This window comes from Schistocerca gregaria, chromosome 8 (assembly GCF_023897955.1).
Source record: "Schistocerca gregaria isolate iqSchGreg1 chromosome 8, iqSchGreg1.2, whole genome shotgun sequence".
Taxonomy (NCBI): domain Eukaryota; kingdom Metazoa; phylum Arthropoda; class Insecta; order Orthoptera; family Acrididae; genus Schistocerca; species Schistocerca gregaria.
Window position 1 is genome coordinate 257,116,445 of NC_064927.1, and position 23,673 is coordinate 257,140,117.

A 23,673-nucleotide genomic window follows, 5' to 3' on the forward strand; every position below is an offset into this window, starting at 1 on the left:
GTAATACCATAACTGCAACCAGAGGCTACTTTATTTATTGTTGTTATTAAATGCGACAAAAATGTTCAAATGTGTGTGAAATCTTATGGCACTTAACTGCTACGGTCATCAGTCCCTAAGCTTACACACTACTTAGCCTAAATTATCCTAAGGACAAACACACACACCCATGCCCGAGGGAGGACTCGAACCTCCGCCGGGACCAGCCGCTACATGCGACACAATCCGATCATCCATTGTGATGGTCAATGAAGGAAGGAAACAAGGACTACAAACAGAACACCTTCTACTGGCGTTCGAAGTAATCACCATTAACTATATCACACTTCTGACATTGGTTGTGGCGGCGCGGGATTAACCGAGCGCTCTAGGGCGCTGCAGTAGTGGACTGTGGGGCTGGTCCAGGCGGAGGTTCGAGTCCTCCCTCGGGCATGGGTTTGTCCTTAGGATAATTTAGGTTAAGTAGTGTGTAAGCTTAGGGACTGATGACCTTAGCAGTTAAGTCGTATAAGATTTCACACACATTTGAACATTTTTGACATTGGTTGTAAAGCTGTTGAACACTGTTAGCAAAAGCTCCTTACGGAATCGTGCGAGGCACCATGGTCACATGTTCTTAGATACTGTCCAACGGATCTAAGTGCTCCATGAGAGATCTCTGCTACTGATTTTATATGTTCTTTCCATTTCGTATCGCTTCTTAGTATTTCCCTTAAATTTGTACACGGCTACCCATCATGTTACTGGACATCTCATTGTTCAGCTCACTGACACACTGATGGAAATTCAATGCAAAAAAAAGCTACGCTTATTATCACGCGCTGTTCATTTACGTCTACTGCAATTACTATTTCAGTTGCTTTTCTAACGAGCTGTTTTAAAGAATTACCGAGGAGCTGCATAGACAGAGAAACAGAGAAATAGTGGCATCACCAGGATTCATCTGCTGGCAATATCCGCTAGAGAGGCTTCGATGTACTGTCAGAACAATGAATAAATGCGGGTTGCGTGCTGACTGAGCATGTGGCTACATAGCAGGTTTTCCTGACAAGATGTCGGTGGTATGAAAAGAAGAGCGTAAAATGATGTAACGTATTTCTGACATGTGTTTCGCTAATAATCTTTCAACATATAAAATACAGGAATGCAGTGCAACCGCAATTTTTGCTCTGTTGTACAGATGGAATCACTAGAGACCGTTCAAAACCATTCGACGAAATTTGAACATGATTCGAAGTATTAGACTTTTTCAGAGCTCCTCTTTCGTGCCCTCCTGCGGTATGTTGGCTGTGGGTTGTGACATTGACAGATACATGAATAAAACGAGAAAGGGGTCCGATAAGACTCCCAGTTCGGCAAAATCCTCGGTGGCTCCTACCCGCATTTATTGAACGTTTTAAAGATAGCCATTTACAGAGAAAACCTGCGAAATACTCCTAGATGCCTGCAGGCAGGCAACAGGTAATGGAGGTCAGTCAAGTAATTATCTACCTGCAGGTTCCTTGGGCTACTTCACAGGTTTTCTCTGTAAAAGTATATTTTTAAAATTTTCAATAAATTTGGACAGGTGCCACTGAGGGTTTTGCTGAACTGGAGGGTCTTCTGTGGATCCTTTGCCATTTTATTCTCATGCGTGTTAATGTCGCACACCTTCATGATTACGCCACCAGAGGGCATGAACAGGGCCACTGAAAAGGCCATGAGAACCCTTTCCTGCATCTGATCCGGATCGAATTTCGCCGAGTGCTTTTGAAGAGCCGCTAGTGTTTCCAGCCCGAATAGAAGAGCAAAAATTTTGGTTGTGCAGAGGAGTGCGTATTATTCAATAGGAATGCAGCCCCACAACGTCCATAGAGAGGGGTTGAAACATCTGAGGATTTCAGCAGTGTCAAAGGTTGTTAAGGAAAGGTTGTCAAGAACGTCTCCCACTTGCTCATCACACAGTGAACTGTGCGGCAAACAATGTTCCAAGGAAAGGAGTGGTTTTATTGACGCCCTTTATGCCATCCCCTGTGGACTTTTAGTTTCGGTTCTCAGCAGCAATGTGTCTGAAATATTTTCCTCAGCAAACCATCAGAAAATCGCGTGATATCAAGGCTGGGCACCGTGCTTCTGAGCTCCATCACACAGGTTAAAAGAATGTGTTAAATGTGGGTAAGAGGGACTGCGAAGACCTTCCCAAGGTGTGACACGTCCGTAGTGGCGTTGGGCAGACTTGTGGTGAAATTCGGCGTTGGCGTGACATTAACTCACTTCACACGTAACATGGATTTCCGAGCTGTGGCGCTCTTTTAGAAAGCATCGACACACTGCTGTTTGGAGCGTCGTCAAGCCTGCGTGTGACGTTGTAGGGCGTCACGCATTTTGCACCATCACAGAGGAAGGCTGTAGGCATCTTTAAGTCTAATTTCAAACTTATACTTCGTAATGGGACACAAATACGTGATTTCGATAAAGTGACCCTTTAGTTCTGTTGCGCAGTGTATGTTTGACTGTATTTTGGCGATTTGTGTGTAGATGAAGGTAAGATGAAATCATGAGGACAACACGGACACCCAGTCCTAGAGCGACGAAAATCTCCGACTCGGCCGGGAATCGAACGTGGGACACGGCGATCTAGATGCAGTGACACTAACAAGTAGTCCACTCGTTCTGAAGGAAGTCTAAGTAAGATGGTCCTGTAACGCAAAGCAGCAGTGCAGCATGACAACAGGCCTGTGGTGGGAGTACTGTAAGTCCTTCAGTACACACACCATCAGATTATTTGACTTGTCGCTCGAGCGAAGTAGGCAAGTGTCAGCAATATGTCTGAGGGTCTTATCGTGACGTGTTTAACTTCTGCCGTTAGGTCAGACGATAGAAATGCCACTTACACGCTTAGAGTAGCAGATTGAGGGTGACCAACTTTAAACAGAACTTGATTAATTTTCACACGCATTTATTAAAATAATAAAAAGCATAAAAATTACTTAACTTGATTCTGGATGCAATTTACAATTGACAATCTGAAGTTCCCTTGGTATTGGTACGTCAATCTTATTCTCACATATCTCTGATACTTGCCGAAAGTGTCTATACATTTATCTTCATGGCTATGTACAGGAATATGGAAATCTTATGAGGCGCAGTCTAAACTTGACTATTAACTGGTACAGACTGGTGCAGACAAATGCAGACTGACTAATCAGAGGTCTGTACACTCGTTGTAATACCTCGCGCGTTCATGTATCACTGCGCGAGTGTGATCCGCGAGGAGAAAAGGTTCTATGTTAGCAGCAATCTCATTGGCTGCGTTACATATTAATACGCGGATCGGTGGAAGCAGAATTTGGTCCGTCTCTATGGCAGCGCCATCTCGTAGTGCGAAGACGGACAAGTGCTGCGCTTGCACTGTTGTGCTTAGCGGGGCGCGCTCTACTGGGAGTGTTGTGTACGCACTGACTACGCGGAACTATGTACACAACAAGGCCAATCAAATGATTGACCACTACAGTTAAAAAAATTCAATTTTGTAGCGGCATAAACTCAGGCCCAACTTCACAATTTGAACTTGAAAACAAAAATAAACCAACTAGTAAAAATTTTACACGATATACTGCCATCTCATAAGATTTTTAGCATTCTTTGTAAGACTCTGTACACATGATTTGCGATGTGAATGTAAAATGACTCGTTCCACATCATTACCATACATCGTGCAAAATGATACATAGAACAAGTAACTAACTAACTAGCTAATAGAGTGTGATTGTGGGAGACGCTGTATATGTGAGTGTATGCTGTAGAATATTCGTATCCCGCGGCCACTGTGTACAGAGACAACGCATGTAGTAAAAAAAAAGTAAAGAAGAACAAGACGGAAAAGGAGGAGCGTCGGAGTAAGCGCTTGCGTTGTTACGTATATATTTACGCGCCTGCTATTAGCGACGAAAGAGGAAAAAGAAGAACGGTGCGTCGGTCGACCTTCTTTCACCGGTGGAAGGCTGCAGGGAAACCACGTCGAGGCCGCGCGGCACGCACGCCTGCCGTGGCGGCAGGGGCAGCCACGAGTTTCCCAGAAGCTGCGCCTTCCAATCGGAATCTGCTGCCGCTTCATAGGGACTGCGCGTGATTCACCCAAAGTTCCCCAGACGGGTTGGGCTGCTCCAACTACGCACGGCTCACTACAGCGCGTGGCCTAAGGATGCACCAACAGTAAAAGGAGAAAGAATGGATCACCAAAGCGATATCGGTATCCTCTCCTCATACATCGGGTTCTGTTGGTGATAAAAAGGTAGGGTCAAGTGTTTTGGATAGCCCATGGGCTAGTGTCCATTTGTATACCCAACAGAAGGGTCGTCTTAGTGTCCCTGTCCTCCAGTACAGGGTGAAGGTACGAGTGTTACACACTTCCTCCTGCTTGGGCAACTGAAGGAAATTGCATTTGATGTGGTCTACAGGGGGCACCATTAGTTATTGGGTGGTTCTTCTGTCAACCGCGGAAGGGTCTTTTTCTACTAAATTTTCCCGTCACCAGCGGACCAAAACCCAGACGGCCGTGTACACCAAATACCTGAAATTTTTACGATATATTTCTTAAGTCCCGACCTCGAACAAGCTTGAAAGTTTTCTTGACGTCTTTATTCGTTTACGAGATACACAGGTTCAATATTACCTTGTAAATAAGCTGTTTAGGTTTTTATATTGGTGACGCCACGCAGCGCTATGTATGAAAATCACTGGCTGTGCTGTGTGCAGTCCGTGACTGGTTGGCATTGTTGTAATATTCGCTATTGTAGTGTTGGGCAGTTGGTTGTTAACAGCGCGTAGCGTTGCGCAGTTGTAGGTGAGCCGCCAGCAGTGGTGGATGTGGAGAGAGAAATGGCGGAATTTTGAGAGTGGATGATCTGGACGTGTGGCCATCAGAGACAGTAAATTTGTAAGACTGGATGTCATGAACGGCTATATATATTATGACTTTTGGACACTATTAAGCTGGCAGTATTGGCGCTCGCTGTATTGCAGTAGTTCGAGTAACGAAGATTTTTGTGAGGTAAGTGATTCATGAAAGGTATAGGTTATTGTTAGTCAGGACCATTATTTTGTAGGGATTATTAAAAGTCAGATTGCGTTGCGCTAAAAATATTGTGTGTCAGTTTAGTGATGATCATAATAAGTAAAGAGAGTAATGTCTGAGAACGTTCAGTTATGCTCAGCTGTTTGAAAATCAAATAATGTAAGAAGTTTATCAGCACAGTAATTCATTTTTTTTTTAAGGGGACGTTTCAACCTCACTTCTACACGAAAAATCCGCTATGAGGAGAAATCTAAATAATAAACAACCACAGAAAATTGCTCAAATTTTAACAGTATATTCCCTAGATATTTATGTAGAAGGGCCGTGCCCCCATTTTCAAAAAACTTTGTCCGACATCGAGAAACATCCCAAAAACGTGTTTCGTGGGTACCAAAACTCAGCTGTGGATTCCGAGACGGCTGTCTACAGCTTCATTATACCTATCTCAACAGCTTAAGAAATTTTCCCAAAGACTTTGGCATGCCAACATATGCGTGCTCTATTATGCTGGGAGAGAAGATATTGGCAGTGCAAAGAGTACGCTAATAACTACTTGAAGATACCTAACAGCGGTTGTGTTAAAGAAAGAGCGAAGGAGACAATGGCAGTCTAAGAGAAAGTGGCAGTGGAATAAGTTTGACAGTGACAGAACAGTGATAGGAAAAGAGTGAAGGAGACAATGCCAGGAGAGAAGGAATGAAGAGAAACAGAAAGTGGGTAGTATCCAGCGATAATGAGAGACAAAATGTATGAAAAAGACAACGAGGGAGAGAGTATAGTGAATTCGAGAAAAGATAGCAGCAGTCGGAAGGAAGAAATGAGATATTAGCATTAAGAGAGAGCAAAACCGAGACAGTGACAGTGAGAGGAGAATGTTGTAATAGGACATAAAGAAGGTGACTGGCCGTGACATAGGAGGCAATGACAGAGAGACACACAAGGAGACAATGAGACTTCAGATGGGGTGAATGAGTGAGTGAGAAAGGTCACCTGGGAGTGAATTGGTTTGGGCGATTTACAGTGATGGACTCCTGGATGTGAGTCAGTTACTGTTAGAGGTGTTTGTGGGAGTCTGGGGTGAGTTCTACGGTAAGAAAAGCGCGAATATGTTCGCATGCCAGAAGTTTTGTGAAGATTTTTAAAAGTGCGGATGAGGGTAGTATAACGTGATTCTGCAATTTCTCCAGTAGTATTGTATGACGAAATAAATCTCGGGTGAACAGCCTGGTATGAGTGTGCATAGGACACAATATTTCGGCAGGTGTATATAGGACAATTCCCCTCCCGCTCCTCCCTTAGGCGTTTCCTATGAGTCGGTGCGGTCCCCGCCCCGCGCGCGGTCCAGATGCAGCGTCCGTCCTCCCGCTGTCTGGGTGCTGCGTCCTAGGTTTCCTCGTTCAGGAGGGTCTTCCGGCACCGCTCTCGTTATTCTGCACTCCTCCCCCGAAGTCGGTACACACTGGGAAATATCCTGTTTCTCCTTAATCTGGGCGATCGAGGGTTCCCACGCCTTTCTAAGGATGTAACCGCTGTCACGACTTAGTTGTGGCTCCCTTACTCTGATCTCTATGGATTCTTTTGATGACACAGTCCCAGTATTTGGAACTCTATGACAGGACTTCGGTTTGATCATAATCCATGCTGTGGAGTTCCGATAGGCAATCCTCATTGATTGCCGACTTACTGGGCTGTTGCAGTCTAGTGTGCCGTTGATGTTCTCGGCACCGGTCCTCAATGGTACGAATGGTCTGACCTATGTATACACTACCGCATTGGCAAGGTATCTGATAAACCCCTGATTTACGTAGACCAAGGTTGTCCTTGACGCTACCAAGAAGGCTCTTGGTTTTGCTTGGAGGACGGAAGATGGATCTCACTTTGTGTTTACGTAAAATGCGTCCAATTTTTTCCGGCTAACACAAAACGGAATAATAGCCAAGGCCGCCTCCTCCTGAGGTTCATCCTCAGTTTCCACCGGTGCTGCAGTTGTGGGATATAAAGCCCTCCGAATTTGCCCTTCCTTGTAACCGTTCCTCCGAAACACGGTCTTCAGATGGTCCAATTCTTGTTGGAGGTGGTGTGAGCTCTGTGTACAAGAGTTTTGGCACGCAATTCTTTTGTGCCGGGTGGTGGCAGCTATCCGCATGTAGGTACAAATCGGTGTGCGTCTTCAACTAACAGTGGTTACATCCTTAGCAAGGCGTGGGAACCCGATATCACCCAGATTAAAAAGAAGAAGAAAAGGGATATTTCCTAGTGTGTGCCGACTTCGGGGGAGGAGGGAAGAATAACGAGAGCGGTGCCGGCAGACCCTCCTGAACGACGCAGCGACCAGACGGCGGGAGAGCGGACGCTGTACCTGGACCGCGCGCGGGGCGCGGACCGCACCGACTCGCAGGAAGCGCCTGAGGGACGAGCGGGAGGGGGATTGTCCTATATACACTGCCGATCGGTACATCAGCGGACCTGATGATGGCAACGTGGTCGATTGCCGAAATATTGTGTCCTATGCTCACTCATACCAGGCTGTTCACCCGAGATTTATTTCGTCAGGGTAGAATAAATCAGCTGGTAAACCAGTTTACAATGAATCTATTAAATAAACAGGCACATATTCGCATATTTTGTGCTCCGATAGGAACATTTTTCCGCTGATGTATGTATGCTTGCGTGAGCTGCGCCAAAATCGTGAATACAGACACGAATGCAACAAGCGCAAATTTGTTTCTTTGAATCCAGGAAATGATAAGAAAAATTGCCATCACATTATAGATGACCATATTCATATGTGTCAGGGAACAGAAACCAAATACATCTGCTGTACAGTATGCTTCCAGGAGGACAATAAATTATAAAGTAAAGAAAAGGTATTAATTTCATACGTACAGTGCTAGGTTTCTGAACAAAATGGAGGTTCCTTTACTGTAACCTTTCATGGGGTGCTTTTGAAATTTAGACTTCTTAAAACGCTTTCCAGGTCATTTCAAAAGAGTGAATACAGCATTTGTTTTGCATCGCTTCAATCGCAACAGAAATTCTATAGCTCCACATCTCAAAATCTGTGGTTCCAATTTGTTTTTCGTCAAAGGTACCAGTACGGCCTACCGGCGCGTATTTCCACAAATCCAGCACATATAGGAAACACGAGCTTAAAAATATAATGGGTCATACCTGATCAGAAAAGAAGCCGTATATGATCCTAAAATGTTTAGGCCAAAATGGCATCGTCATATGATGTAAGCGAAGTTAGTCTGGCATTGTCGAACAGGCGCAATAATACACTGCAACGAAGTACACCGTGCCGGAAGAGGCGTTCTGAGTGTTTATTGTAATTTTGGAGTCTCAAAGGTCTGAAGCTCAGTGCCGATCAGTCTCCCGAGCGGTCTAGGGCGCTGCAGTCAGGGACTGTGCGGCTGGTCCCGGCGGAGGTTTGAGTCCTCCCTCGGGCATGGGTGTGTGTGTTTGTCCTTAGGATAATTTAGGTTGGGTAGTGTGTAAGCTTAGGGACCGATGACCTTAGGAGTCCCATAAGATTTCACATACATTTGAACCGATTAGTCTCATGTTATTTATCCACCGCTTCTCTCTGACAGTGTTTGTTGATGTGAAATATATCGAGTTACACAGTCGTTCAGAATGCACTTTAAATTGTAGGCCCTGCTGTAACTGGCTGGAAAAGTCAGTTAAACGATCGGAGGAAGGTTAGGTGATACCATCTGCTACAGTACCATGCCTAGGAAAGCACTGAGGTGTTCATACCAATTTTACGACTGATAACAGCGCTCAGTCAATTGTCAGCAGTTGAACTGAAAGCCTGTCCTGGTCTTGATCTGTTATCTGTGTTGTAGAATAATGAATTCTGCTGTTCAAGAAGGACTTGCAGCTGAAAAACGGTAGAGTATGGTTAACTAGATATGAATCACTCATTTATGTATGATACAAACATCATATATAAAGCAGAACGTTGAAATCTTTCACATGCTTTATTATTTTAAGTTAGTAGTAGTTGTAAAGAGAAGGAAGCAGAACACAACAAAGTTTAGTATTAACACTAAAGCGATACATTGTTGCACTTGGGACAAAATATTTATTCATTTTGACGTCCGCATGGCGTGTTGACCTCTTCAGTCTCAGAAATACTGTTTATTTTCCACTCTGATAGGATGAAGGAAGACGATGGTGCAACGCATCACGCGTGTGGAAACTGCTTACATGACAATGCTATCCACAAAAGTTTGCATTGTCCAAAATATTATTATCTCTGTTTTCTTATGTAAGAGCAGCCAGCGAACCTTTAGCAAGGGAGTAATCAGCTCCGTATAGTAGTTGGATATAGCTCTAGTACTTGAATGGAAGTTTGCATTTGGATGGGATACTTTCTTATGGCAACGTGCTCTTAACATTAATATTTTAAAGAACACTAAATTTTATTTGCTGATCTTGTTACCCCATAACCTTCTACCTTCTTTTGACAGTTTTCATCATTGCACTAACAAATTTAGTACGCTGGTGCACATCAAATGGCTAAATGTGTGTCACATACTATTTATTATTGTGACATAAGCATCACTGTCACCACATATACCTGTCAGTAAGTAATCAAGTAAATACAGTAGATCAGTTAGTAGCAGCAAATGATACTTAGGAATCTGCGGAAGAATACAAGAAATGGGGTTTGAAAATCAATTTTGAGAAGGCGGAATACCTACGTTACGAAAATGGGAGAAGAAATTTGGACGTTGGCGGACATCAAATTCTAAAGTGTGTCGGAAGTTTAAGTACCTGGTAGTGTCCTATCAATTCATGGAACATGTGACAGATACTCAACATAGCATTAAGTGGGGAAGAGTGGCTATCCAAAAATTAAATTCCGTACTTTGTTGCTCAAAAATGAGCTTAAAGGTAAAAATGTGATTATACAAACCTATCGTGGATCCAGTAAGCAAGTTACAGGTGTGAGTGTTGAGAAATCACAGACAGGAATGAAAATAAACTTAGAGTTTTAGAAATGAACTTCTTGAGAAGAGCATGTAGAACTTCCCGACTTTACCGCGTAAGAAAGAGGAAATAAAAGAAAGTACGTAAACCACCGAGGTATTCTGGATAGGAAAAAAAAAAGATCGGTTAAGATGGTTAAGGAACGCAAATGACCATGAGAGCACGTTGATGACAATCTCCTGGAAGGAAAAGAAAAGGAAGACCACACGAAGTGTGGCTTAAGGAGTATATAAGAAGCGATGTAGATCAGTAGAAGAAGGTGAGAAAGATTAATAAGTTCGAGGCAATTGGCGACAGAGATTCGGAATATGGCGACAGCTGTAGGACTCCAGAGACAAGAAAACGAAGCAAAGATTATTAATTTTATTCTGTCACATGGTATTAATTTCCATACATGAAGTTGACTTGAGTGTTAGGATCTGTCACATACGTTAAAGACCATTAGCCTCGGGAGAAATCCAGAGGCCCTAGCTCCGAGGCTCTAACGCAGTCAATCTGAGACTTCGTGGAATAAGCTGCATTCATTAATATTCGACGTTTTAGGGTCGATGACAGAGAAGTGTTTGTGTGTTGGTATGGACAAATTTTAGATCATCGTCCGTCGACAATCTATTATTTTACTGCCGTTACTTGGGTAATCGCCGGCGGAGGCGGCCGAGCGGTTCTAGACGCTAGAGTCTGGAACCGCGCGACCGCTACGGTTCGAATCCTGCCTCGGGTATGGATCTGTGTGATGTTCTTAGGATAGTTAGGTTTAAGTAGTTCTACGTTTCTAAGTTCTAGGGCAACTCCTGCTCCTTCTCATCTAAGTTCACAGAATACGTCAATGTTTACGTTGTGTACGTAACCGGATAAACGGCTTTGGAAGAGTATCTACGCCGCGGCACGTGCTGTAATATTACTACATGTACTTCCCGGAGCATAAATCTGAAGTTTTTTCCGCAACAAAGAAGAAACTAAGTACTGTATTTTATAAGTGTACATTCCCGAGGTGTTCCAGCTAAATGCTTACGAATCGAGAAGGGGTTACGTAACAGGGGTATGTAAGGCTAATGAATTCATGTGCACGTACGGCCTCGTGGCTGGGTGTTTCCTGGGTCTCAGGTTTTCCTTACGGAACAGCCTGGCCTTGCTGGGAACGTATGCCTGGCGCCTGCAGCGTGCGCCGCTGGTGGAGAGTGCACTCCGCCGGCGCCGGTCCCTGTGGCCGAGCGGTTCTAGGCGCTTCAGTCTGGAACCGCGCTGCTACCACAGTCGCAGGTTCTAATCCTGCCTCTGGCATGTATGTGTGTGATGCCCTTAGGTTAGTTAGATTTAAGTGGTTCTAAGTCTAGGGGACTGATAACCTCAGATGTTAAGTCCCATAGTGCTCAGAGCATTTTGAACCATTTTTATCCTCGGTTTCCCGCAACCCACTACTTGAATACCGGGCTGGTACCCAAATTCCTCCTATGTTACACGATTGACAAACATTTATAAAATTTTCTCTCACTTACACATCAATAACACGACGCACCGACACTGGAGGTACACATATTCAGTCCGGGATAGGGGTGGGTGATGGTTGGAAATAGGAACGGCATCCAGCCACCCCTTAAGTTAATCACGCCAAATCTCTAATCAACCACGCTGACCCAGCGCTGATGCGGGACGAAGGTACAAGAAAATGGAGGAGATTAAAATATTCCGGGCTACTATGTCCCAGGTTCCGTCCCGGTCTGCAGACTACATTTTCAAGAGGGGCTGTAGCTTTTTCGGAGGCCCGATGCACACCCTGGATCGCTATTCACTTCCTTTGAAGATGTACTTCGCAGATGTGTACGAAGGTTTGGATTTAAACAAAAAACTTGTACAACCACGGCATAACAGCCAGGTACACTTCAATAAAGTTTGTATTTTACAATTGTTTCCAACAACAAACTATACGTACGAATATATTATAAGCGTCACTTGATCGAATTACACACAGAACCACAATTATGTTCGGCAGGAGGGTGGTTAAAATCTCCGTTCGAAAATCCAGAGTTAGGTTTTCCGTAATTTGTCCAAATCAATTTAGACCAAAGTTTTAAAGGTTCGTTTGAAAAGTCCAGCACTGACTTCATACAACACTAAAACTCACGCGACCTACATGTCTTAGAGTTGTAATACGTTGCTTTAATGTGGGAAGCAAAAAGCATTACGTATGTGATAGTTCATTAAGATTACTACAACAGACACAGAACTTTTTATTCACGTATATTGTGAACAAAGTTGAGTATGAAAATCCTTTGTGGCCAAAGATATTTGATTAAAGTAGCTCTAGTATATAGATATACTACATTGGAGAAACAAGATTACCGTGAAAGACTATAATTTTCTAGAACTACGAGTAATTGAGGAGCAAAGGTAGGGAAGTTTCACCATGGACCACTACAGAAGCATATTCGCACAATACCCAAGTATTTTTAGCGGTGTAGTTCACTTTACTAAGGCTCTTACGTTTCCTTGTTTATAAATCAATTAGCGGCCAAGCCCCGCTTCACACAGGTATCGCTATCTACGACCGGACGACTTTTCTGGTGTAGCGGTAATACACGAGCTACACAAGCCTTCCTCGTTAATCAGTCATCTAGTAGCGAAAATCGTATTAAAATTGTTGCAGTACCCAGAATTTCAAACTTGCAGGCAATTAAAACTTTGTGCCGAACTGGACTCGAATCTCGAACTTTGCCTGTCATTGTGAGGGCGGCTTGTGAGTCGTGTTTGGATACTGAAGTCGGTAGAGCACATACCCGCTTAAGGGAAATGTCGCGGGCTCAAGACCCGGTCCCGCACCCCTGCAGTAGTTCGTTACGCTACACACAAAAAAAGCAGAGGACTTACGATATACATAAACATCATCTCACTTCACTCACGTGTGACTGTTACACCAGGCCAGGTCTGTGATAGAAGGAAGTAAAATAATAACTTAGGTCTGTAATTGCGTGTGTTTCATCTTCTTTCTTTTTTGTACCAGCGTTCATATATTTTTCCATTTATATAACAACTAGCGTTTTACCCGGCAGACGCGCATGTCACGCTTGTTGCACACATCTCCAACTGCCCTCTCTCTCTCTCTATCTCCTCCTCCCCCTCTCTCTGTCCACTTCTGCCCCACCCTCCGTCTGCTCATCTCTTCCACCCACCTCTGTCTGTCAATCTATGAGACCCTGTTTTCACCTGCATCCCTCTCTACCCCCACCTTAACGAGTGGTGGCTTTTATCCCCAGAGTGATCCTTTCCAGGCAATAAGTGATATACTGGAAATGTATTCGCTTCAAGTCACGGTGAGGGCTTGGTATTGGCGAATATGCATACATGTCCGGAGGACTATAGAACGTGCTTCTTAATAACACAGGCACTGCTCTTTGGTAATAAGTGATACGTTTGCAAAGTTTACTTGAAACTGATTCATTCTTTTAGAAGGACGTATATGTATATATATATATATATATACCTTAGTCGAAACAAGGCCCCCGGAGTAGACAACATTCCATTAGAACTACTGACGGCCTTGGGAGAACCAGTCCTGACAAAACTCTACCAGCTAGTGAGCAAGATGTATGAGACAGGCGAAATACCCTCAGACTTCAAGAAGAATATAATAATTCCAATCCCAAAAAAAGCAGGTGCTGACAGATGTGAAAATTACCGAACTATCAGTTTAATAAGCCACGGCTGCAAAATACTAACGCGAATTCTTTACAGACGAATGGAAAAACTGGTAGATGCAGACCTCGGGGAGGATCAGTTTGGATTCCGTCGAAATGTTGGAACACGTGAGGCAATACTGACGTTACGACTTATCTTAGAAGAAAGATTAAGAAAAGGCAAACCTACGTTTCTAGCATTTGTAGACTTAGAGAAAGCTTTTGACAATGTTGACTGGAATACTCTCTTTCAAATTCTAAAGGTGGCAGGGGTAAAATACAGGGAGCGAAAGGCTATTTACAATTTGTACAGAAACCAGATGGCAGTTATTAAAGTCGAGGGGCATGAAAGGGAAGCAGTGGTTGGGAAAGGAGTGAGACAGGGTTGTAGCCTCTCCCCGATGTTATTCAATCTGTATATTGAGCAAGCAGTAAAGGAAACAAAAGAAAAATTTGGAGGAGGTATTAAAATTCATGGAGAAGAAGTAAAAACTTTGAGGTTCGCCGATGACATTGTAATTCTGCCAGAGACGGCAAAGGATTTGGAAGAGCAGTTGAACGGAATGGACAGTGTCTTGAAAAGAGGATATAAGATGAACATCAACAAAAGCAAAACTAGGATAATGGAATGTAGTCAAATTAAATCGGGTGATGCTGAGGGAATTAGATTAGGAAATGAGACACTTAAAGTAGTGAAGGAGTTTAGCTATTTAGGAAGTAAAATAACTGATGATGGTCGAAGTAGGGAGGATATAAAATGTAGACTGGCAATGGCAAGGAAAGCGTTTCTGAAGAAGAGAAATTTGTTAACATCGATTATAGATTTATGTATCAGGAAGTCGTTTCTGAAAGTATTTGTTTGGAGTGTAGCCATGTATGGAAGTGAAACATGGACGATAACTAGTTTGGACAAGAAGAGAATAGAAGCTTTTGAAATGTGGTGCTACAGAAGAATGCTGAAGATTAAATGGGTAGATCACATAACTAATGAGGAGGTATTGAATAGGATTGGAGAGAAGAGAAGTTTGTGGCACAACTTGACTAGAAGAAGGGATCGGGTGGTAGGACATGTTTTGAGGCATCAAGGGATCACAAATTTAGCATTGGAGGGCAGCGTGGAGGGTAAAAATCGTAGAGGGAGACCGAGAGATGAGTACACTAAGCAGATTCAGAAGGATGTGGGTTGCAGTAGGTACTGGGAGATGAAGCAGCTTGCACAGGATAGAATAGCATGGAGAGCTGCATCAAACCAGTCTCAGGACTGAAGACAACAACAACATATATATATATATTATATATATATATATATATATATATATATATATATATACTAAGTATTCTAAGTGAAACCATAATGAATTCGTTAGTAAAACTGATATTATTGTTTATGAGCTAAGGAAGTCACTCTGTCGGTACATGAAATTTTCATCTCTTCCTCGTAGTTTAGAGATGTAGCGAGGCTCCCAGATCGGCATGAGAACCGAGATTAGACACTCATTTTCGCGATATGAGAGTCCGCGGGCCACAGCGCCTGGCTCCAGAAGTGTGTTAGCTCTAGCAGCAGCAGCATGTGACGAAGTACCGTTCGGAGCCGCCAGATCGTTTTTATACACAACCTCCTTTCCAGTCTCGGCATAAACAACTGCGGAGGTGAAAAAAGTTGGTGGCCAAGGTGGCTAATTAACTGCGCCTACATGACATGCCCAGAGGCCAAGGAAATTTCTGCTAAGGACGCCACAGATGGCATTGGCATTACCTACTGCGCAAGCGCCGACCCGCTGTTAAGCAGCTGCCAGATATACTGAACTCAAGCTTGTCCTTCACTCACTTAATAGTCCAGATTCCTACACTGACAATCGAACAACAACCATTGCTTCAACTTTTTTCTTGGAACGATAGAAAAAGGTGGTTAACGTCCCTTCATTAACGAGGTCAGCAAATACGTTACTAGCCGCAGAAAAGTAGTATCCCACGACTACAATGAAAATCAGCCATAAATGAAACCAATAAAATTATAAAAATATGTGTGCGTATCAATTTCTATGGTAGTAACAAGGGACGATCACATAAACTCAATCGTGCGTAATGCAGGTGACTGACTATTCTTCATTACAGGATACTGCGAAGTGTCTGCGGAAACGTTGCGTATTCCATCTTAGAGTAATTCTCAAGGGTATTTAGTACCCATACCAAACATTATATCGAATGTATTCACAGAAGGGTAGCACGAGTGGTAACGGCACTTTTGTTTGGCATACGGAAAATCGTCACGGAAATGCTGAAAAATATGTTGCATTTAAGTAGTTGGCAATTTTCTTGCGAAAGCTTACTTACAAAGAAACTGATTTGAACGAAGTATCTAGAAATAAAGTGAAGCTCCCTACTTATGGCTCACATATGGGCTGTGAAGAGAAAATTAGGTAAGATAGTTTGGGTAAGGGGGGGGGGGCGACTGGCTAGACCAGCGGTAGTGAATATTTTTAATACTTTGGAAGATAAATGGCGACTTGTAAGTAGTCATAAAAATGTTCCAGTTCCAACCCAGTTAAAAACCTGCCTAATAGCGACTTTTGAATAATTTTCTTGAAAGAAAAACATCTGATTACTCCATATTCTTTCCTTTCTCACCCTCTCCCCTCCCCCTGCCAATGTCCATGGGTCTGTGCGAGCTTGTCGTGACACAACGACCAAGTAGTTCCTACTTGCACAGATAGGCGGCTTTGTGAATTGGCTATCTTTACACTGGGCAATACTTTGTGTTGTGCGGATTCGTTTCGATCAGTTTTCTATTAACGTCTTTGATGTTTAGACGAGGCTGTGGGGAAAGCACTTTCAGGGGGGCATTTTCATTTTGGCCGTCCAGCAGAACAGGGGATGGACGAGAATACGGAAAAACTGCAAGAAATGCTTAAACATTGGTGCAGATGGTAGTTATACCTGCAGGTTTCGCTGTTGTATTTGACCACGAACGGCACCTGTACAATGTACGACACACGTCGCGAGTGTCAGTCGCGGTCAGAACAGCTTTTTGTGTAGTTGTGAGCGCATTATGTGCCTGCTAAGTGCATTAGAGAGTGGGCGAATTGTTGGCGTCCGTATGGTGGGTGCTTCCGGAAACAAGGAGGCAGAAGTTTTTGGTGTTTCTAGAGCCACCGTATCGGACATGGCGAAAGCAAAAAGCATCACCATCACCCGCTGTCACAACGTGGACGCAAGAGTGCGTTGAATGATCGTGACAGGCGGTCTCTGAAGAGGTTTGTGACGAAGAGGTTTGCGACGACAGCTGCAGAACTCACTGCGGAGCTGTATGTCGCATTCGCGAGCCGTGTCAGCACCGTAACAACACGAAGGATTCTTCAGAAGGGAACTGCACTGGGAGCTGGAATTCCAAAATCACACATCAGCGATGCAACTGCCCGGAACAGAAACACTCGCAGACGAACTTATGAAACATGGACTCTGGAGCAATGTAATTGCAAGTATTTGAGGAATGGTTAAGAAACACTCATAAAATGACTATTTATGATAATCGGTTCAATAAAAGTGATGTTATACTGCTTAGAGGAAACAGTTCCGTATTAATGAATACAACAGAAGACGTTATTAGAAAACGTATAATCTTCGGGACAGCCTTGAAAAGAAAACTGAACGGAAGAAATATTACTGCAAATTTAGAAGCCGATATAGTAGTATAATGCGGCAAAATCAGCCAGGCTAACTAAGAAATTTAAACGCGCTTGTTCAAAAGCAGCAAAATATTACTTGGAATAGTCCTTTTGGAGGTGGTCTTTGACTTTCTGAAAACTGTATTTCCACTTCCTTATTTTACTTACGGAGGCAGTTGCTACAGATGAAGATAACCTTGCCTGGCAAATACAAATCGTTGGATAAACTTAGGGACGAAACGTCTTATGATGAAACCTTTGTCGATTTTATTTAACTCATGCCATTTATTTTAATTAGAAATCTCAATTTTAGCAGATCTGTGGAAACTGAGTTTCGTGAAGTGTCTTGTTTCGTGTATTACTTTGCAATATAATTAATATTCACAAGGCCATTAAAAGTATTTCGTTGTATTACAGTTACATAAAATATGTAAAAGAGACTTTGTCTATGTACTGCTGCTGGGCCCATCTTACTGTTACATGTATTAGGTACTCATATTGGTCTGCTCCTGAGTGTCTGAGCTATCGAAATTGTACCCTGAGGACGAAGCAAACACACACACACACACACACACACACACACACACACACACACACACACACACACACACACACACATATATATATATATATATATATATATATATATATATATATATTACGGCTATCGGTATCGTGTGGCACGCAAACTACTCAACCGCAAAAAGACCCTAAGTTAGTATTGGATGTGCATATATAGCAAGTACGTCTTAGTTAAAATCTCCGCCATCTTTTCAGTATCCTCTTCACACTTTTGTTTGCTTATGATAACAGATTATCTTATATGGAACTTCTTTTTTTATATCTCGCACGAAGTCCATGTCGAGAATGAAAAGTAGACATGAACATTAAGTACTAATCTTTTTTCTTCTCCCTTTCTAATTTACACATAGGACACATGAAATATCGATATACGTAATACCAACACAAGTATGCAAACCTGGGCTCGAAATGTCGATAGCCGCTTGGCCAGCGAAGCAATCTGTAGATCAGGGAGAGATGAGAGCTATTTACCTGACCACGACACCGTGGAGGTCACGTGAGTAATAATTTCGTGACTTAATATTTCGGCTGCAATGACTGATTCCTTCAGAATAAGAACGCTTCCACATTCCTACTTAGATAAACTGTCAGCAGAAACGTGAACAAGCTTCGCTGGCGATTAGAGCAGCGATTTCGTGACTAAACATTGCTGCGACTGCGAATATCTCATGTAAACGATACAAGGAAATTCCTAGTTGCCCATGACACGAGACCGGACTCGGCTATCCAACCTGCGTTTCGTAACATATTTTTGTTTACGTCTAACACGCTAACTTTTACGGTTCCGATAGAGTAAAAAACAGGAAATGAGATGTTTAGAAAAGCACTGATCCAATCGCAATGAAGCTTGTTGTCTGTAGACTTACCTTGTGCGTTCGATAGCAGGAAAGCAAGAATCCCTGTGCTCCCTCTATACCACTGATTCTGAACTAAATGAAGCACTAGGACTTAGTGTTGTGAGGAATTCGATTAAAACTCCAGCCGACAGTCCGTAATTAGATTTTCCTAGGTCGCTTGCGACGAATGCCAGCATGGTTGCTCCGACAACGACAAGGTCGATTTCCTTCCCTCGGTCCTGTTCGAGCCTTAGCTCCGTCTCTAACGACCTCAGCTGCTACGGCACAATAAACTCTAATTTTCCTTCATTTCTCTTCAGCAGTAATTAGGAGGCAGGTCATTACCTACTTTAAGGTTATGGGTGGTAGTTATAATTGTTCGTATTAATAAAAACGCTACCATATTGTTAACTGATCCTTGCATAAAAAAGTTTTTTCGAGGATAACAAATTGTATGAGTAATTGTTCTTTACTTTATTCTTTTATCGCGCTCAACTAGTAAAATAATAAACTCATGTTTTAATTTCACCCTAAAATCTATCAACTTCGACATTTTGCAATTAACCATGTTGGAAGCTGTCGTAATGGAGATCACCTGCTGCGTACATTGTACTTAGCCTGACGTGTTTAGAGGGATACTGCGTATACTATAACGTGTACTGAAAAGGGCAACGAATTTTGCATGTAAATAGGAAAATAAAGGTGCGTGTCAACACGAATCCGGTAACGCTTTGCTTTTGTTTTGTGGAACTATATGTCAGTTTAAATATATTGTCAATATCTTTGTCATTTGTTGCTTTTTACGAATGGTTCGCAAAAGAATTCAAAATATCCCCACTCCGCCGGAATACATTCTGTTCGGACAACCTCCCAGCACGCGTGGTATGACGGTTATTGCCTTATTAACTCGCACGAGAACTGCCACCTCTTTGTAGATGGTGCGTAAATATCAGACGTGGCATAGCCCACGAGGAAAAAGATAAATGAGATTAACTCAAGTGAGTAGTGGGTCACCGAACTGGTCCACATGTACGTATCTACCAATGAGTGTAAGGTGTATCAATGTGTGCCAGACCGAGGACGGTGAACTGTGCAGGATCGCCATTACATAGTAGTCAAGGTTCACATGCAGCTAAACTGCAACTTCTACGTCTGAATGCAGGGAGTATACAAAGCAGTGATGAGTAGTTAGGGGTCAGATTCTTCGAATTCACTCGGGAAGTAACATTTATTTCGACAGATTTACGTATTTGCTTCGTGTGGGACTCGATTTAAGCCAGTTGCTAAATCGACCCGATTTGAACAACCTGATCCACAACTATTTGTCACTGCTTCCTGTACACCGCGCATGCAGACATATAAGTATCAGATTGATTGCTTTTTAGATTTTCAGATTACTCTATACCTCAGGGAAAGAAATATCAGACAAAATCTGGAGGAATCAAATAGCGAATGGGGTTCCAATGGATTTCTATTTAGTATCAATGTGTAAAACAGATACAAGCAAAGAAGGGAGTATTTACATGAACACTGTGCGAATGTTGCGAAACAGTATGGACACGAAGCTTCATAATCTATGAATCTAAGAAAACTGTGACCAAGTTTAAATTTTCGTGGTAGCTGATTATGGAAAGTAATCTACTGAAATTTAAAACGCTCATAAACACATCATATTTTATAAAACGCACCGAAGATATAATCAGAGCAAATTTCAAAATAAGAAAAAGATGATAATGCAGTAAATAAAACTTGAGAAATGTAACGCGACCGACTGGACTGAAGAGACCAGGAAGATGAGGTCTACTGATCTACTATACTTAGTCATATTGTGAAGGTAGAGTACGAGATAGTGAAAAAATAGCAAGAATTTACAGGAAGAACTTCATTAAAATTTTTTGGATGGATTTATTCCAAACTTGTCAAAAGACGTTCATCGTTATTAAAGAAGTGGAACACAAATTTTGGCATTTATAAAAGTTAAATAAAATAGATATCTGCAATAATAAAACTTAACAAGTATGCTACTTTCCAGTACACAACTAGAAGAAGTAAAAGAAAGAAATATTTCTCGTGTTTAGTGAGGTTTTTCCTTATTAATGAATTGCCAGAATGCCACTATACCCACCCTACCTACACTACGAAATATGTGCCTCTTGTGTAACTTGTATTCCCAAATTTAAGACGACAGTGCTACAGAAATTTAGACAGGAAAGAAGTAGAACTGAAACTAATCAGAACTGTGAAATGAATTGGCTCTCGACATACGAGGGCTTTCCTCAGCTTTAGTAATCATGACAAATATTCGAAAGGAAACGAACACTTCTCTTTCATTTGGATAATATGTTACCTTATTCTAATCCTTACGTTCATTTTAGAGTACAAGGAGTGTTATAGAAGAAAAAGCGTACACATTAAGAGAGTCCATTTGGCAAATTCTGGAGGCAAAACGTCACACAAATGTACATACATTCTGAATGTTTTCCGAGATACAGTTCCATGAAACGCATAGCGTTTACCATGTTGGTAATTTGATGTTCCTCGATAGATTATTTATTCTGCATTTCATTATAGTTCCATGTTCAAATTGAAATCCCTCTCTAATGACCTCGTTGTCGACGGCACGTTAAATACCAACTGTCCTTCCTTTTAAAATCGATGTATCAAGGTAAAAACGTGGAAACAAAGGAGTACATTCTTTCATGAACTTTAACTGCTTGTTCGGACTTCAAAGACGTATGTTGGTACCAATAACGAGTAGCGATAGAGCATCACCAGACCGCTATATGCATTGAAACTGGTGTTCAAAGTTACGTGCACAGCTTAGGAACGGAACTGGCAACAAACGTTATTTGCCAAGTATCTTCATTTACGATTTGGAGTTTGGCTACGCTGTCCTAGAAGAAGTCATTGAATTTTCATGTCTCAGGTGTCATCAATGCCACTACGAAATCAAACGGTGTGTGGATACATGCTGATCACACAGTTACGAGCCCTTTAAAACGCATTCCCAGCGATCCTGCGACCACGGTGGTAAACAGGTTTAGCACGACCTTCATCGTCGCTGTTTATGACATTTTCAAATAGCTCGAAAGTCACTGAGCATAACTAATACGGACATTTAATATTTTCTCTTCAGAATGGCCTGTTTTCTGAGTAGTCTCAAGATGTTTCCGCACCGTCATGTATACAACAGATCCGAAATTATTGTTTGGTCCATAGTGTTTCCTATGTTTGCACTATCACTTTGCATATGTTTGCACTATCACTTTGTATTGAGATGTGAGATTCTTCAGTGGACACGATGTTTTCGTGCATTACACATCACTGTCAGAATACTGGCACTGTTTCAGTAGACAACAACGTGTTTCACCCAAGAATACTACAAAAGGTTAATCTGTCGGCGTCACGACAGTCGCTGTTACGTACGTCTTGTGTAAGATCGTCCAGTCCACTAAAGAGCAGTTAGTGACATTATACTGTTTCACACACATCATTTACACATCTAATAATCTTGTCTTCACTTAACGTTACAGCGGCGATCAAGGTGTTTCGTAAAGTTTTCACGTTTACCCTCGATTTGTCACAATTTATGGCTTACGATGAACACACTTTGTAGAATCGTGAGGCGAAGTAGCGCACCCTTTGAATCTGCCGGCAACAACTTCCGCGTTCACGCGCGCTCGCTGTCCACGGCAAGGAAGTCGTAGCACACGAATATGCCAGCAGTACTCACCTGCTACGCTGACACAAGCTTCTGCGAGAAGATGCGTCGAGTCGGTCGCGCTGGGAAAAACTGGCGGAGCGTGAGCACCTCTTACGTCACCACACCCACTCTTCTCGACGACGAGAGGAGGAATGAACAGAAACACACTCGCACGACCGAATACTTTGTTCTCCGCGACAATGCCAGCCTCGGCGATGCGAGGTTTTGCATAAATGAAGACTAGACCTAGCCGCGCCAACTGTTTTAACCTAGCGCGGGTTTTTCCCCTCCAGTGCAGGCCGCGGCGGCTCGACGGCCTCCTATTGGTCGACTCGCGACCTGCGTCATCGGCCGTGAAAACGCTAATACGACAAACGAAACAGTCGTGCGGCAACAAAAAAAGCACGGGAGGCGCACACCTCCGAGGATCCGTCCCTATGCGACGTCGCCGTGGTCCTCGTGTCAACGTGGCCTGCCTGCTCCCAGGAGTCCGTTCTGCGCCAATAAGGTCTTCCGTGGCTCTTGGCCGGTGCGAGACTGACCTACATCTTCGCGTCCTCGCCAGTGCGGGTCGAGGGTGGCTGCCAGACAGCAGGAATGTTTTGGTGTGTTTGTGCGTGTTTGTGCGTGCGTGCGTGCGCACGCGCTCGTGTGTGTGTGTGTGTGTGTGTGTGTGTGTGTGTGTGTGTGTGTGCGTGTGTGTGTGTTGCGTGCGGAAACCACTCAAGTACAAGGCAGACGGTACACAGCGTGATACTACATAGACGGAACGCAGCACGATACCACGCTTTAGGTGTCCTTCCCGTTCCAAATCGCTTATGGAGCGAGGAAAGAATGACTGTTTAAATGGCTCTATGTGTGCAGTAGCAAGCCTAATATTGTCTTCATAGTTTCTTCGGGAGCGATACCTAGCCGAATGGGGGATATCTGTACCGTGATCGGCCGCGACGTACTAAACTTTACGTACAATGTGCTGCCTGCGTGGGGTTCTAGTCTCGGTTTTTCTCAGCACTACTCGGTACGTCTCGGATTTGCTGGTCCTTCTCCGTACAGCGTGACTTAATCAGTCTAATCTGAAAGCCGTAAATTAAACTAAATACCTAGGTATTGCAATTACGAACAACTTAAATGGGAAGGAACACACAGAAAATGTTGTGGGGAA

At 43.0% G+C, this 23,673-nt stretch overlaps 1 protein-coding gene across 1 annotated transcript in view; it reads right to left on the reverse strand.

The window, feature by feature from the left end:
• The window catches only part of LOC126285438 (scavenger receptor class B member 1), a 403,446-nt gene extending 380,637 nt beyond the window's left edge, over positions 1-22,809 (reverse strand). The window contains exon 1 of the mRNA XM_049984826.1: positions 22,542-22,809. The gene's annotated coding sequence lies outside the window, so the exon portion shown is untranslated. The remainder of the gene's footprint in view (positions 1-22,541) is intronic.
• Between the last annotated feature and the right edge of the window lie 864 nt (positions 22,810-23,673).